The sequence below is a fragment of the Anomalospiza imberbis genome, chromosome 3, assembly GCF_031753505.1.
Source record: "Anomalospiza imberbis isolate Cuckoo-Finch-1a 21T00152 chromosome 3, ASM3175350v1, whole genome shotgun sequence".
Classification (NCBI taxonomy): Eukaryota; Metazoa; Chordata; class Aves; order Passeriformes; family Viduidae; genus Anomalospiza; species Anomalospiza imberbis.
In genome coordinates, this window is record NC_089683.1 from 65,844,176 (window position 1) to 65,857,346 (window position 13,171).

At 37.1% G+C, this 13,171-nt stretch overlaps 1 protein-coding gene across 6 annotated transcripts in view; it reads left to right on the forward strand.

Moving 5' to 3' along the window:
• The window catches only part of UTRN (utrophin), a 302,322-nt gene that overhangs the window by 196,714 nt on the left and 92,437 nt on the right, over window positions 1–13,171 (forward strand). The window contains exon 1 of one of the 6 annotated variants that reach the window (XM_068184870.1): window positions 12,356–12,463. The exons of the other annotated variants lie outside the window; for them this stretch is intronic. The gene's annotated coding sequence lies outside the window, so the exon portion shown is untranslated. Of the gene's footprint in view, window positions 1–12,355; window positions 12,464–13,171 lie in introns of those variants that run through there. 6 annotated transcript variants of the gene reach the window in all.

The window sequence follows — 13,171 nt, forward strand, 5'->3', positions numbered from 1 at the left end:
AATGGACTTCTTCTTAAATTAATTCCTACTTAATTATTCTAGATTTGTTTTTCTGGTATGTTTTCTGTATTAAAATCTGCTTCCATGTTAGAAATTACTAAATCTAAGAACGAAAAGAGAAACATTAAAGTATTGGTGCTTCTTTAGGCTATACCCTTAATAATAGTCTAGAAAAAGTTTTATTAATTGTTACTCATTTCATCACATAAGACACAAAGCATGCAAAATCTCTGCTGCTTAGAGGTGGTCAGCTAAATTGGTTGGTCAGTTAATGGGTAGCTGCTAAAACATTAATTTTGACTACAGTGTGAGCTATGAGGGAGTAAGAAAGGAGAATTAAGTGGTCCATAGTTGGAAGTGGAAAAGCAGTACAGCCTTTTGCTTAGAGGAGGAGCTGCAACTTGGTCTGATGAACAAGGATGTGATGGAAGAAGGAGCTTGAGCAAGATGTACCACACTGCTCTGAAGTGGCTCTTTAAAGTCAGGATGTGGTTTGAAAAACTACCTGCTCTATCAAGAAGGGGAATAGCCTTCCCAATAGTCTGTCGGCATTACTGAAGGGTATGAGAGATCCTTAAGTAAACTTGTAAGGGATAAGTGTTTTTTAAGAACTCTTGAAATTTTGCATACTTGAGAGTTCTGAATCTTGATTATTGGTGAAAAAAATCTATTGTACTACACTGAAAGTTTGTTCTGTTCAAGGACAGTTAAACGAAACTTTTCTTTGTGGTGTGTTTGGGAGGAGGAAGTGGAAATTGTGGGTGGGAATATTTTGTTACAAGAGAGGAAGAGTGTAGTTAATGCCTGAAGTTAAATGAGGGTTCTCAAGGGGACAGACTTAAATCCATTGCTCACTAAGGATTTACTTAAACTGATTTGTATGTTACATTAATGATTCAGGTGTGTGTCACTGCTCTCCTGGTCTTTTTCGCCAGAAGAATTATGTGTAAACAAAAGCATGGGACAAAGAATGAAGTGTTAAATTAGGTTGCCAGTGCAGTGTATTTTTAACTTTGACAAAAAATAGTTTCTCCTGGCTGTATTTCATCTTGTTCCCAGAAGTGTGGCTGTCTTGTGATAAGTCAGGAAAGTTGCAACAGATCAGTACTTAAAATAATAAATAACCTGGATGATAAAAGAACAAATTATTCTGTCACTAATGCAGAGTAAAGCAGGTTATCTTACTGTGGAAAAAAACAATTCATAAACACTTTTCCAGTACAGTAAATGAAACATTTCTGTGGGGTTGCCTTTTTTATAATATCATTTTGATGTATACAGCTCATGCTGCTCTTTCCTGAGGAACCATTGTCTCATTTGTTTTAATCAAAGAGTCTAACATAAATTTTTAGGACTTCACTGAGTCTTTTTCAAACCACTGAATAAATGGAGATTTGTAGATATCCTCAAATACCTAAGAGGTCATTCTGACATTGCTGTGGAGGAGAATACTTGTGTCATAAATTAGGCTTACATTGCAGAAACAGCACAGCAATCAGCCTTTCTCTTTGTCCTTAAAAGGCTGCCTGTTTCTATGGTGTCTTTTTATTTCACCTCACAAAAGACCACTCTAAGCTCCATCATTGTTAGTAGTAGCCCATCTACAACTAATGACATCTTGTAACATCTTGATGCACTGAAATGTACCAGACATCTGTTTCACTCCTGTGTCTTGAGCTGCAATACCGTGACTGGCTGTGGCCTGACCTTCAGGGGCAAGCCATGAGCACAGCCAGGGAAGGTGATGGCACACAAGCATATTAGTGACTGATTTTTAATCTCCACCCATAAGACAGCCACTCTATTCTCTCAGCTACCTGTGTTGTTCATCTTGCTGTGTTCTTCTGACTCTACTATATCCTTAGGGAATTAAAGTGACTGCTATTGCATGTGATACTTAGGATGAAGTTGCATCAATGCAATGTTTGATACTGTAATACAACAGTGGCTTTTAGTTTTGTCATTTCTGAGGATGCTCAATATTTTGTTGGCTATTTTTGTTTGCAGTGGCATATTAAGCAATGAAACTCCCAAGACCTTTTTTTCTAAGCTGCAACTGCTCAGAAAAATGCTCGTGGATTTCAATTTGTGTATGACTTTTTCTAAGATCAGTTGGTATTTCAATTGTATTTAAAAAAATGCTGGGTACCACCTGAAACCTAAGGATGATATGTCACCAAATGAGCTGACTGACTGGATCCCAGAGATGGGATGGTATTAGGAAATGAGACAGGACATTTCTCTGAATGCAAATATTGTTTTTTGATGAGGTCTGTTTTTCCAAAGACAGAGAGCCAGGAAAAAACACTGGCACAGTCACAGTGAATCTGTTTTTTCAACTGGGGAGTGCTGCTAGAGAGCCACAATAATACAGGGTCCACTGCCATATTTTTTCCAGATGCTTTCATAACCTGTTTTAGAGATGAAAACTGTCCTGCTCGTACCTTTCTCATTTTGACACCAATTTGTGGTTCTTTCTGTATAGTCAATAAAACCAGCTAAGGTTTCCTTGATCTCTCTGTGATCTGATTTGATAAACTAGATCACTAAGAAGAAACTTACTCTATTTAACAAGGCTGTTGACTTGTCACTCAAGGTGTCGACAGGAGCTTGTAGGGATTAATGCAAATCTTAAGAACCTTTTTATATAACTGTCACTTTTCCATATGAATTTTATGCAAGCACTAGAGAGTTTTATTTTCTTTTGTCTTGTGTTCTTGGTGGGCAGAGTCCCCTATGCATCACTGTTTTGGAGAAACTGAACAGAAGCATTAGTTTATGATGCACTTCTTAAATATGCATTAAAAGAGAGGCTGTTACCACTTTTAAATCCTCCTGAAACTTATTACATTTGCAGTAAGTTTGGTGAAGAATCTTTATTTTCTATTAAGAGCACCTTAATCTAGATCCTGCTTCTTGCTGCTGCAGGCAGGCTCTTTAGGGAAGAAGAATATTTATTCCAGTTAACTCCTGAACTCAAGGATCCTTGATCTCTTGTTATTACAGTCAGTAATCCACCCTAGGAAGATCAGCAATAGATTGGAAAAACTGTGTTTCCATGGCAGCCACCCACTCCTGTTTTCACGCAGATTCTAGAGACTGAAGGCTAGGTTTCAAAATAGGGGAGGGGATAGGATTCTGCTTTTTCTTACACTTTTCTGTTAGTTTTTATGTTTTGTTGCATTTTTAGAATTCAAGGGTAGGTATTGGTTTAATGGGCAAGGTAATCTCACAGGAGGTATTTTTTTCTGTTTTGTTTTCTTTCCAAGAACTCTTAACCATAGCTAATAGTTGTTCCTAGACTACCACACCTGACCTGGGTTTCAGTGAATTTCTCTCCTCTAGGAGGATTAGTCTGTGGGGCTGGGAAATTCCTAGGAACGCTACTAGAAGCAGTTTTCTTCTCTGAAGTTTTCGTCTTTCAGCTTTGGGTGCCAAAGGGTGCTAAACCTAAAATCATGCTTGAAGATTTAAATCTTTCTGTTTAGGGAAGCTGCTGGAGGTTATGTTTTTGCTGACATGTGTTTCCTGCAAAGTGAGTTCAGTGCTGCACTTCAGAAAGGTGTTATATTGGGTCTGGGATTCCCACTCCTGCACCTTGAGCTGCTAGAGGTTCTTATCATTTATAGACTCATCCAGAGTTAGTTATTTTGGGGGAAATATGGAGGTTTTTTTCTTTTAATCAGATTTGGAACCTGAATGCTCATCTTGTGAGGCTGGCAACATGATTCCTTTCCTCGTGCCATTTAAAGTATTGTCAGTAGTTGTCCATATCAGAAGACTTGGGGTACCCTGAGCTTCAGTATTAAGGCACAATTCCTCCATATAATGCTATGCCTGGTAGGTCTGCAGTGTCTGCAGTCATTCCTTAGAGTTACTGAAATTACTTTGTTTTAATCAGTAGGTTACAGAATTTGATGAGCACGGTGTAATTAAGATAGAAGATATTTGCTTGAGAAAGTGGCTGTTGGCTGTGGGGGTTGGGTTCCTTTTGGTTTATGTCCTGGCTTTGGGGTAGCTCTTTAGGCACCTCTTTCTGGAAGGGATGCTGTCCTCACACTTTTACAACCAATGAGTTATTTTACATGCTTGGTTGGTCATCTTATAATTTATTCCCCTGTAATGTGTGAGGACACTTTAAAAGCATCGTGTACAACACCTAAGTTCCTTAGTTTTCTTGAGGGTCCTTTCTATCTTGTTGTTTAATGACAATGGAGCATTATGTCAGTGCTAGTAGTGAAGCTACTGTGTCCTAAAGTGGTTTCAAGCACTATATATTAACTGGATGTCAAACTTCATAGCCTGCTCTGCTAAATAACAATACAAATGCAGTAACTTCTGTGACATGAGCAACTGGACAATTAACTCCAATATGCTAATAGACCACAACTTATAAAAGTCAGAAACCTCATGACTGGTCATCCAATTTGTGACCATTTTGGGTTCACCTTGGGTGTAGCCCTGGCTGGGCTCTTGTACTGCCCAAGGTGTATCCACTGAGGCCTTAAAGAATAAAGTAGGTATTTATTAAACTCCATCTAGCCTCTGTTCTAGGTCAGCCTTAACATGGTATCACCTATATCCTGTTTCTCTGTAGGACAGATTTTGAGGGGGTATGGGAAGCTGAATAGTTCTTCTGAACTTCTAGCCACTGGAGGCTGTTCCTTAAAGGAACAGCATAGCCTGTGGTGAGAGAGAACATTTCAAAGATATTCTCAAAGAACTTAACAGTTGCTGCTAATGGCAATGAATGCATTTTATGATGGGATTTTAATCTTTTAGACCTTTTGTATTAAGTGAATGTGTAAATATAGAGAAAAAAATCTCTATGCCAATGTTTGATGATATAACACAATATGCCAATGATATTTCTTAGTCAGTTTTATAATACTGTTAGCAATTTTGTATTTGCAAACAATATGTAGAAGCTTGAGAGAGAGCAAACCAAAGCCATAAATCATTAAAATGTTCTGATACATTAATTTTCCCTTTTGTTTGAAGTTAGACTGAATTTTAGGCATTCTGTTACTAAGGAATTTTTAGTCTAAAAGTCCTAATACAGGAAATAGAATAGTTTTTTAAAAAACTATGTCATGTTTTGCTACTTACATGCTTGAAGAATTTTTAAAATATAAAGTAAAATATAGTGATTAATGAAAGGACTATGCTGATCATTTTAAAAACAGTCATTAAAAATGCATACTTTATAACTGTGTGATTTACTTGGGTCTAAATTAAAATTTTCAGTGCCAACAGAAGTTTGAATGATTGAATCCAAAAATTACTTTTATTAGTGTATTTTTCATTAAGTCAGTGTTAACAGGTCAGCAAGAATTTAATATTAGCAGTAATAGAAGAGAGAATAGTAAATGAGATAGTTTTAAAGAAATTACTGGAACAAATACGTAATTTTTCTTTTATATATTACTGCATGTCATCTAAAATTTCTTTTCACCTTGTTCTAGATTTTATACAGTCTCTATTTATTTACCTTGGAATCAATCTGATATGAAGACTTTCTTGTTTCTTTCTATTTTTAAAATAACAGCTATTTGTGCATTTTCTCTTTTGTGGTTCCATCTTCTCTTTGGCTGATGGATCTGCCTCGGAAGAGAGAGGCTAGAAGTTTATGTAAGCATTCACTACCTTGAAGGGATAAGGTTCAAGCCAGGGAAGAAACCCTCCAACAGAACAAAATGTTGACAGGGTAGCATTTTGATGCCCTGAAAGGAGAGGGAAGACTAATTGTGAAAATATTTTTATCATCAAATAAATGCAAGGGAGGGGGAGAGTGTAATTTTTAGGTAAATTCCAACCGTATCTCCTAATTTTATCCTGTGCATGTGATTTTTCAATCTCAAGTTCTGTAGCAGAGAGATAACTGAGCAATACTTGATGCTGACATCAGTGCTGTGGTCAGCACCTGCCATCACACTGGGTAGGGATGCTTTCAGGAGCCTCAGTCCTTAATACAGAAACAAGTCCCCAGGCTTTGACTAAAACAAACTGCTACAAAGCAGTCACACTTGGTTGAAATCTTTCCTTTTCAATAGGTCAGCCTCATTTGGGATGATTTTCTGATGGTCTTGTATTCTTCTGTATGATCATGCAGATAATGCCTTCTGACAGTTCTGGCTGCTACAAGATTCTTAGTCCAGTGAGCATGAGTGCTTGGCTGCAGTTTCTCAAACCCTTTTTTCACCTGTGTCTTCCTACTTATGCTTTGCATGATGCTGGTGCAGCAGCACTCCAAGAGATGGAAGAAGTAATTATCTTAATGCTAGATCCATGAAGGAGTGGGTAGTGGTAAGCACAGCACAGTATATAAAACAAACAAATAAACAAAAACCCCATGGTGTTGTAAAAACAAAGGTACTTTTATTTCTAGAGAGAAAACTAAACAGACACAGGTCAGATGTGAATCACATTATTACTGCTGTTCTGGAAAAACAGCTTGGGTACCAAGATGATGCGTGTGGCCTAAAAAATCTTAGCATACTGCAAGTAAGTGTGCTTACTGCATTTTGCTATACTTGTAGAAAAATGTGGAGAGATTTCTAAGAAAGCAATGACTTCAGAGTTAAAAGCAGTGAAGCTAGTGCACCCTATTGCTAAATACAGTATAAATTAATTAAATCCAAGAAAAAGGTGACATTCTTTTACTTTTTAAATAATCTGTATTTATAGTGTTCTCTTTTCACTATGGTTTCTGGGGAAAGAGAGCAGTATATAGATGTCTTGCTGCATTTGCGTGTTTTCACCTTTATTTAAATGGCTTTAAGTTGACAATTACATTTCTGGGAAATGGATGCAGAAGTGTTGAAGTATTCTTTGGCATTCAGTCACTAAAACCAGTTCTTCTTTTTGGTTTTGAGACATTCCCTGTGTTCTCAGTGTTATTGCTTATACCTTCAGTATTTTACTTATTGCTTTTACTTTTCTCCATACCTTTACTAGGTAACTTTGCCATGGCATAGATCTTGTTTCTAAGTATTGAAGACTAAAAATAACAGTTGGATTCCATGATTTTTTTTTCTTATTGAGAAATTGTTTGTGGTTTCAAATTTTGTTTCTAAAGGAAAAGAAATCCTGTTTAATACATGCTGGTTCTACTATATACAAAATATTACAATTCTTTGCCTGAAGAGCTACAAATAAAAAAGCTTGTCATATGGAGAAACAAAGCAGAGAAAGGAAATGAAGTGAAAGAACATGAGTAATAAGTCTGTCTTCTAATCTCTCTGATGTGTGCACCCTATATTGGAAAGTATTTGTGGAGCTGAGTTAAATAGCCCTGCTTCACAGAAGTATTCTTTTAAGTCCTGGTATCTTTCTCTAATTGACCCCTAATCACTGTCAGTTATATTAAATGACTTGTGTCTCATGGGCAGAAAGCCGCTTTGTAGTCATCCCAAAAAATGGCTTATGAAAATTTATTGCAAAAGTTTCAGTAGGGGCTTTTTTCTTTTTTTTTTTCAAGGTTAACAGTCATTCTTATAAAATTCTTTTTAATCAAGAAATATGGTTTATGTGAACAGATATTAAAAGAACTTACCATGGGTAAAAATAAGGCAAAGCATTATCTTTATTGTCCATGGATATTTTGCAGAACTTTGCCTGGATTATTTTAATTTCAATCTTTTTCTACTGAATAAAACCCCAAGCAGATTGTTAAAATCAAATAGCAAACTCAGTTGGAAAGGAGGAGGGCACAACTCTGTAACTGGGTGATGGAACTCTATTTGAAAACACTGACAATTTTCAAGTGGGTTTGCTCAGTGTTTAGTATTAATATATGTATACTGAATGCCCAGCAGTATTTTATTTCTCATTGGTGAAATTGTCTGAAAGCAGCCATGTTATTTTTTTTTTTTTTTTTCCTTATCCTATTAGTTGAATTTTCAGGTCCAGCTGGATTTCCTGTTGCTTTTGAGATGTTGTTAGATCATCTCTTTGAAAATGCAAAGACTGATCAAGGCTGTTGTGTTGGGCAAGTTCAGTTTGCAGAGGCATAAATGGAACTAATAAAGCAACATGCACTATTGCACGATGGGACAAGTTTGGGTGTCCCCTGTTTGACAAGGGGCTTAAACTCCCAGTAGAATTCTATTTGTTATTTATGTTCTGTGTGGCTCATAACGAGGGAAAATTCTCTGCTACTTGAAACAAATGCACATTTCCCCACCCCACCCCACTCCTCCCCCAAAAAAATCCCTACTCCACCACAACTAGGTAGTGATACCTGCTGCATTGCTGCTGTGCCATAGAATATATGAAATATTATACTTGGCTTGCCTTTTTTGCCTTTTTTTTTTCTTCTTAAATGCCATTGGCTTTTACAGATATGGCATAGGTGCCAGGTTCTGTGTTTTCATATTCCTCTAATTTCTGATGGCAACTAGAATGAGCTGAAGGAGGTGACTTAAGCAGAAGAGAAAGTCATGTTGCCCTTAGGGTATTCCTTCCTTATGACTCTCCCATAAATGCCTGGAAAATTGTCTGAAGTAGAGTATTTCCCCTTTCAAACACAACTTATTTTTTCCAGTAATGATTTTACAGTAATCTTTCTGTACTGAGCAGATGTTCAATATACTAGCACACAATCCAGAGACAGGAAATATTGGAGAAGTGACCCAAAGCAGAGATCCAGTGTAATCTGTCATGTCACAGTAACAAACTGTGTGGTAACAGCTTTACAAAGTCACTGTCATTTTAGATAGTTTTGAAAATGGGAAGCCATAGTGGAAAAGTTGAGAGCAAAAACTTCGAGGAAGATTGAAGTAGACTGTGGTGAGGAAGACAGTTTGGCTGTTTGGTGATTTTTCAGTTGTCTGTCTGGACCATTTGCTTCCAAAGAGAAATCAAAGTGACTGTTTCTAAGAAAGAGAAGTAATTAACGTTGACAGGGTTTCTGCTTCTGAAAGGATTTCCAGTAGCAGTCCTCTCTCATGTATGCATGCATACAGAACAGGAACACTAGAGTTAGCCTCAAATTGCAACTGGTCCCTAGCATGTGTCTCTGCTTCAATATTCAGCTGGGCTCTGTTGCCTGTGCTTCCTCCTCCCCTAAAGGGAGTATTCATACAGGAGAGGCTCCATTGAAACTTTTTGCAGTGATCTGATTATTTATAACTTATAGGTGATGCTGTATAGTACATCTTTTTCTTGGTGATCACAATTCATTGTCAGGGATGCTGATGTACTCTTGCGCTTAGGAGGTTGATGTAGAGGAAACCTCTCAGGAGGTGTGGGCATGCTCACAAAGTGCATCCTATCTTTGTATATTGAATGAATATTCATAGTGCTGCATACTGCAAAGTTTCTCTTAAGTGCATTGAGTTTGGACTGTAATTACTAAAAATTTTTCTCAAGACCTCTGCGTTAGTATGGTAGGTACCATTTAACTGTGAGGTAGCTTATGATACCAAACATATTTGACTTGTCCCATTGGTGGTTTTCTGAAGAAATGAAGAGGAATCTTAATCACACAAAATGAGCAAAAGGTGACCTGAGTTTAACTACTCTTAACAACAATGCAGCACTCAACTTCTTAATGGTGGCATCATTTCAGTTTGAAGCAAGAAACTAATGGCAGTCCATCAGTGCTCAGCAATCACACAGCCTAAGCAAACCCAAGCCAGTCTGTTGCCAGCAAACAATGAGGAATGTGTCTTTCTTGTGTTGAAGAGATAGATGCTTACTGCTGAGGGCACAGGGAAATAGGCAGTGCTAACAGGAAATTTGAGAGCTCTTGCTCAATTAAATAATAAACCATTTAATATGCCGCAGACGTTTTGTGTGTCTTGTGTCAGGCTGGAGGCGGTACATGTTTTGGATGCATAAACAGAATAATGCTTTTTTTGTGTTCTTTATCCCTCCCCCTTTTTCTCTGAGTATTTTGTGACATAAAAAGCAGAAGTTATACCAGTTGCTACCATAAAGAAAAGATGGAGTTTGATGCTGACAGTGTTTCCACCATAAATTCATTTGTTGGTTTTTATGTAACTGAGTATTAACTATTATCCAAAGCTACCCAGTTGTACACTGTGCAGTGCACAGTTACACAGTTTGAAGCTAATTAGAGTTAGCATTGAGGACACAAATTTCCTTTGCTTTTCCAAAGGACGTACAGTTTTGAAGAGTGTGGAAGAAATGTAACTTCTGTTCTGCAAACAGCTTTACAAAACAGTTTCATCTGAAATGGAAGGATCCTTTTTTTGATGATGTATTACCTTGTCTTTAAGGTTGCTTTTTAGAGGATATAATATTTTTAAATGTCTTTGAAATAGACTCACTGCAATGCTTTGCTTGGCATTGTACAGTGATCTTTTCCTGTGGGGGTTTTCAGGGGTTTTTTGGCAGGCAGTTTAAAATGTTATTTTATCTTTGCTGATTTCTTACTGCCAGTCCCCCGTGTCTGGACACTGGTTCTCGTATACTTTAGATTAAAGATTCTGGTTTGTACCTACATTACATAAAAGTAGTTGTCCTGTTTCTGACAGGAGCCAGAAGCTGTCTGGGGAGACAGGCACAAGAAAAATGGAGCAAGTAGAGAGGGTTAGTTCTCTTCCTGCCACTGTCGATCAGAGATGTATGAAAATGCCTCTGATGACACTATTAGTTTACTATAAAATAAATAAAAACAGAAATTAAAAGAAGTCAAGTCTTCCAAGGTTGTTGATATCAGATAGCTGTCATGCTTTCATAGTAGGGTTTGGTGGAATTAGTTTCCCTTCACCAAAAGCACACTGTAGTCCTTTTGATGTAAAACTGAAAGTGTTTTTACTGGCAGTTTGGCATTTGAAAATTGTTTCCACTGCTAGCAGGGTGATGACTGCTGTTGTGTAAAAGTAAATACTTTTTCTCCACTACATGAAGAGTAGACAGTTGCAACAGTTTCCCTCTCTCTTCTTCTTTCAGTCTCCACACTGATTCAGGCATTTTTGCTGTCTCTGGAGTACATTCTGTATGAATTCTTGTATTAAATCCTGATTAGGTAGGTTAAACAGATTTTTTTTTCTAAAAGCTCCATTAAAAACATGTTTTTCTATGCATAGCATTGTAAACCAAGTTTTAATCTACTGCTTTTGAGTAGTTTATGCAAGCCATCAAATTTAATGATTCTCATACCCTTTTTTAGCTGTCATATAACAATGGATTTAAACCAAAATATGCTCACTTATGTTAGAAACTTGCTGGATGAGCAAAATAGGCATATTCCATCAGATTTTGTTCTGCTGTTTGTATGATACTTTTGTAATACTCATGGTACAGAGAAATGTGAAGTAAGGATTGAATAAAAAGATTGCTTTCCTGAAGAAGAGAAAAAGAGCCAACAAAGCGAATTCAGTGGATATGCACTGTGTAGCAAAACCATCACAAAAGGGTTCCACTGGCCAGAGTGGTTATATTTCTGGGGATTTCAGTAGTAGATTCAGTAGAGAAGTCACATTAGCACACTGAAGTCTGTCTTTCCACTTTTTTAAAGAAAATAATGATATGTTTTTATAAAAGCTTTTTGACAATAATGTCATTGGCATTAGCTCAAGGATGCATGTTGTGGGGTTTTTCCCCTCCAACATAGTTCCTAATCATATTTAAACCATATCCCAGCCCCAACAAAAATAAATAAATTTTAAGAAAAAGAAATGTTTTCCATGTTTTCCAGTCCCTAAAGACTATGCTTTGTTGAGCTTCCAAACTTCTCTGGACAACCAAGTCTTGGTTATCATTGACCTAGAAAGACAAAGTCTCATTTCAGTGGACTAGGAAATAAGAAATGAAGTTACATAAGATCATTGGTGCTAGAAGACATATTAATGAACATCATTATGCCTCATTTTTTGTAACCTTTGCTCAATTAAGAGGGCTCTCCCTTCTTCTCTAGTTGGATTTAGATCCTGTAGCATCTCTAGGGAAAGAAGGACTTGCAATTCTTGCTTCATAAAAGACTAAGTTCTTTCTTGGAAAATTAACTCTGTAAAAAAAATTAGTTTAATTTTTAAGAAAAAGCATAGCCCTGTGATCTTTAATTTGAGAATAGCTTTTTAATGTCTTTTTTGATGTAATCTGTGTGACAATGAAGCTTACTTCTGCCTTTGTGCTGTAGTGCTGGATTCTTTTCTAGTGCACAAAGAGGGCCTTTCAGTCTTCACAAGGTTATTTTGAGTGTGGCTTTTCCAAACAGGCTTCAAAACATCTCCTGATTTCAAAATGCTGTTAGATGAAAATGGAGGAAATAGCCTTACTGGCTTTGAACTATAACAAGTTCAGAAGAAAGTCAGTTACCCTTCCTTCTATTAAAGTGTCTCACAGGAATGTACAGGTGCAATTTGAGATTGTCAGTTTATTGGTTATCGGTTTTTACAATGTCAGTGACAGCTTTGTGTTTCTGGTCTCTAAGCCTGAGCAGTAGTGATACAGCTGATTCCTACCTCTGTCTCTTTGGCTGCACTACTGCAAGGTACTTTGTTGGAGTGATGTTTTAGATGCTTATTTTACGTAATGGTTGTGTGTTAATGCATATTTGGAAGTGGGTGGTGTTTTCAGTGAGTAGCCATGAGCACATGCACTCCTCCAGAGAGAGAAGGGAAATTATCAAGAGACAAGACAATTAAAAAGTACCCCTGTTTCTGGCCTGAAGCATTTATTTTGATAAATCAAAGGGAAAGTCTTAAGTAAGATAACATTTATTTGCCCCTGGTAAAAGATAACCAGCACACATAGTCTAATTCTCTTTTGTCCACAGCTAACATTTATTTGCCCCTGGTAAAAGATCACCAGCACACATAGTCTAATTCTCTTTTGTCCACATCTATGCTTTTAAATGCCTGTCAGTTTAGTTTCCTTGTGATGCAGGCAAAAAAGAGGAATTTGCTGTAGATGTGACTTCCAGGTCTACACTCACATTGAACCCTTGTAGCTGACACCCTGTTTGCACACTCTATTGACACTACAGCAAAAGAGAGAGCAAGTGGCAAATGGTAAACTGAGAGACAATTTAGAAAAATGCAGCCTTTGGTACTTCTCTTTGGCCCCTTTTGAGATGTCTGTTTAGATTCCTCTATTAAAAAATAAACCTAAAATACTCCATATATATTTATTATGAAGGCAAAGAGCTTCCTCTTTCCCCACCCCCCAATATTTCCTGTTCTTCCTCTATTCTGGTACT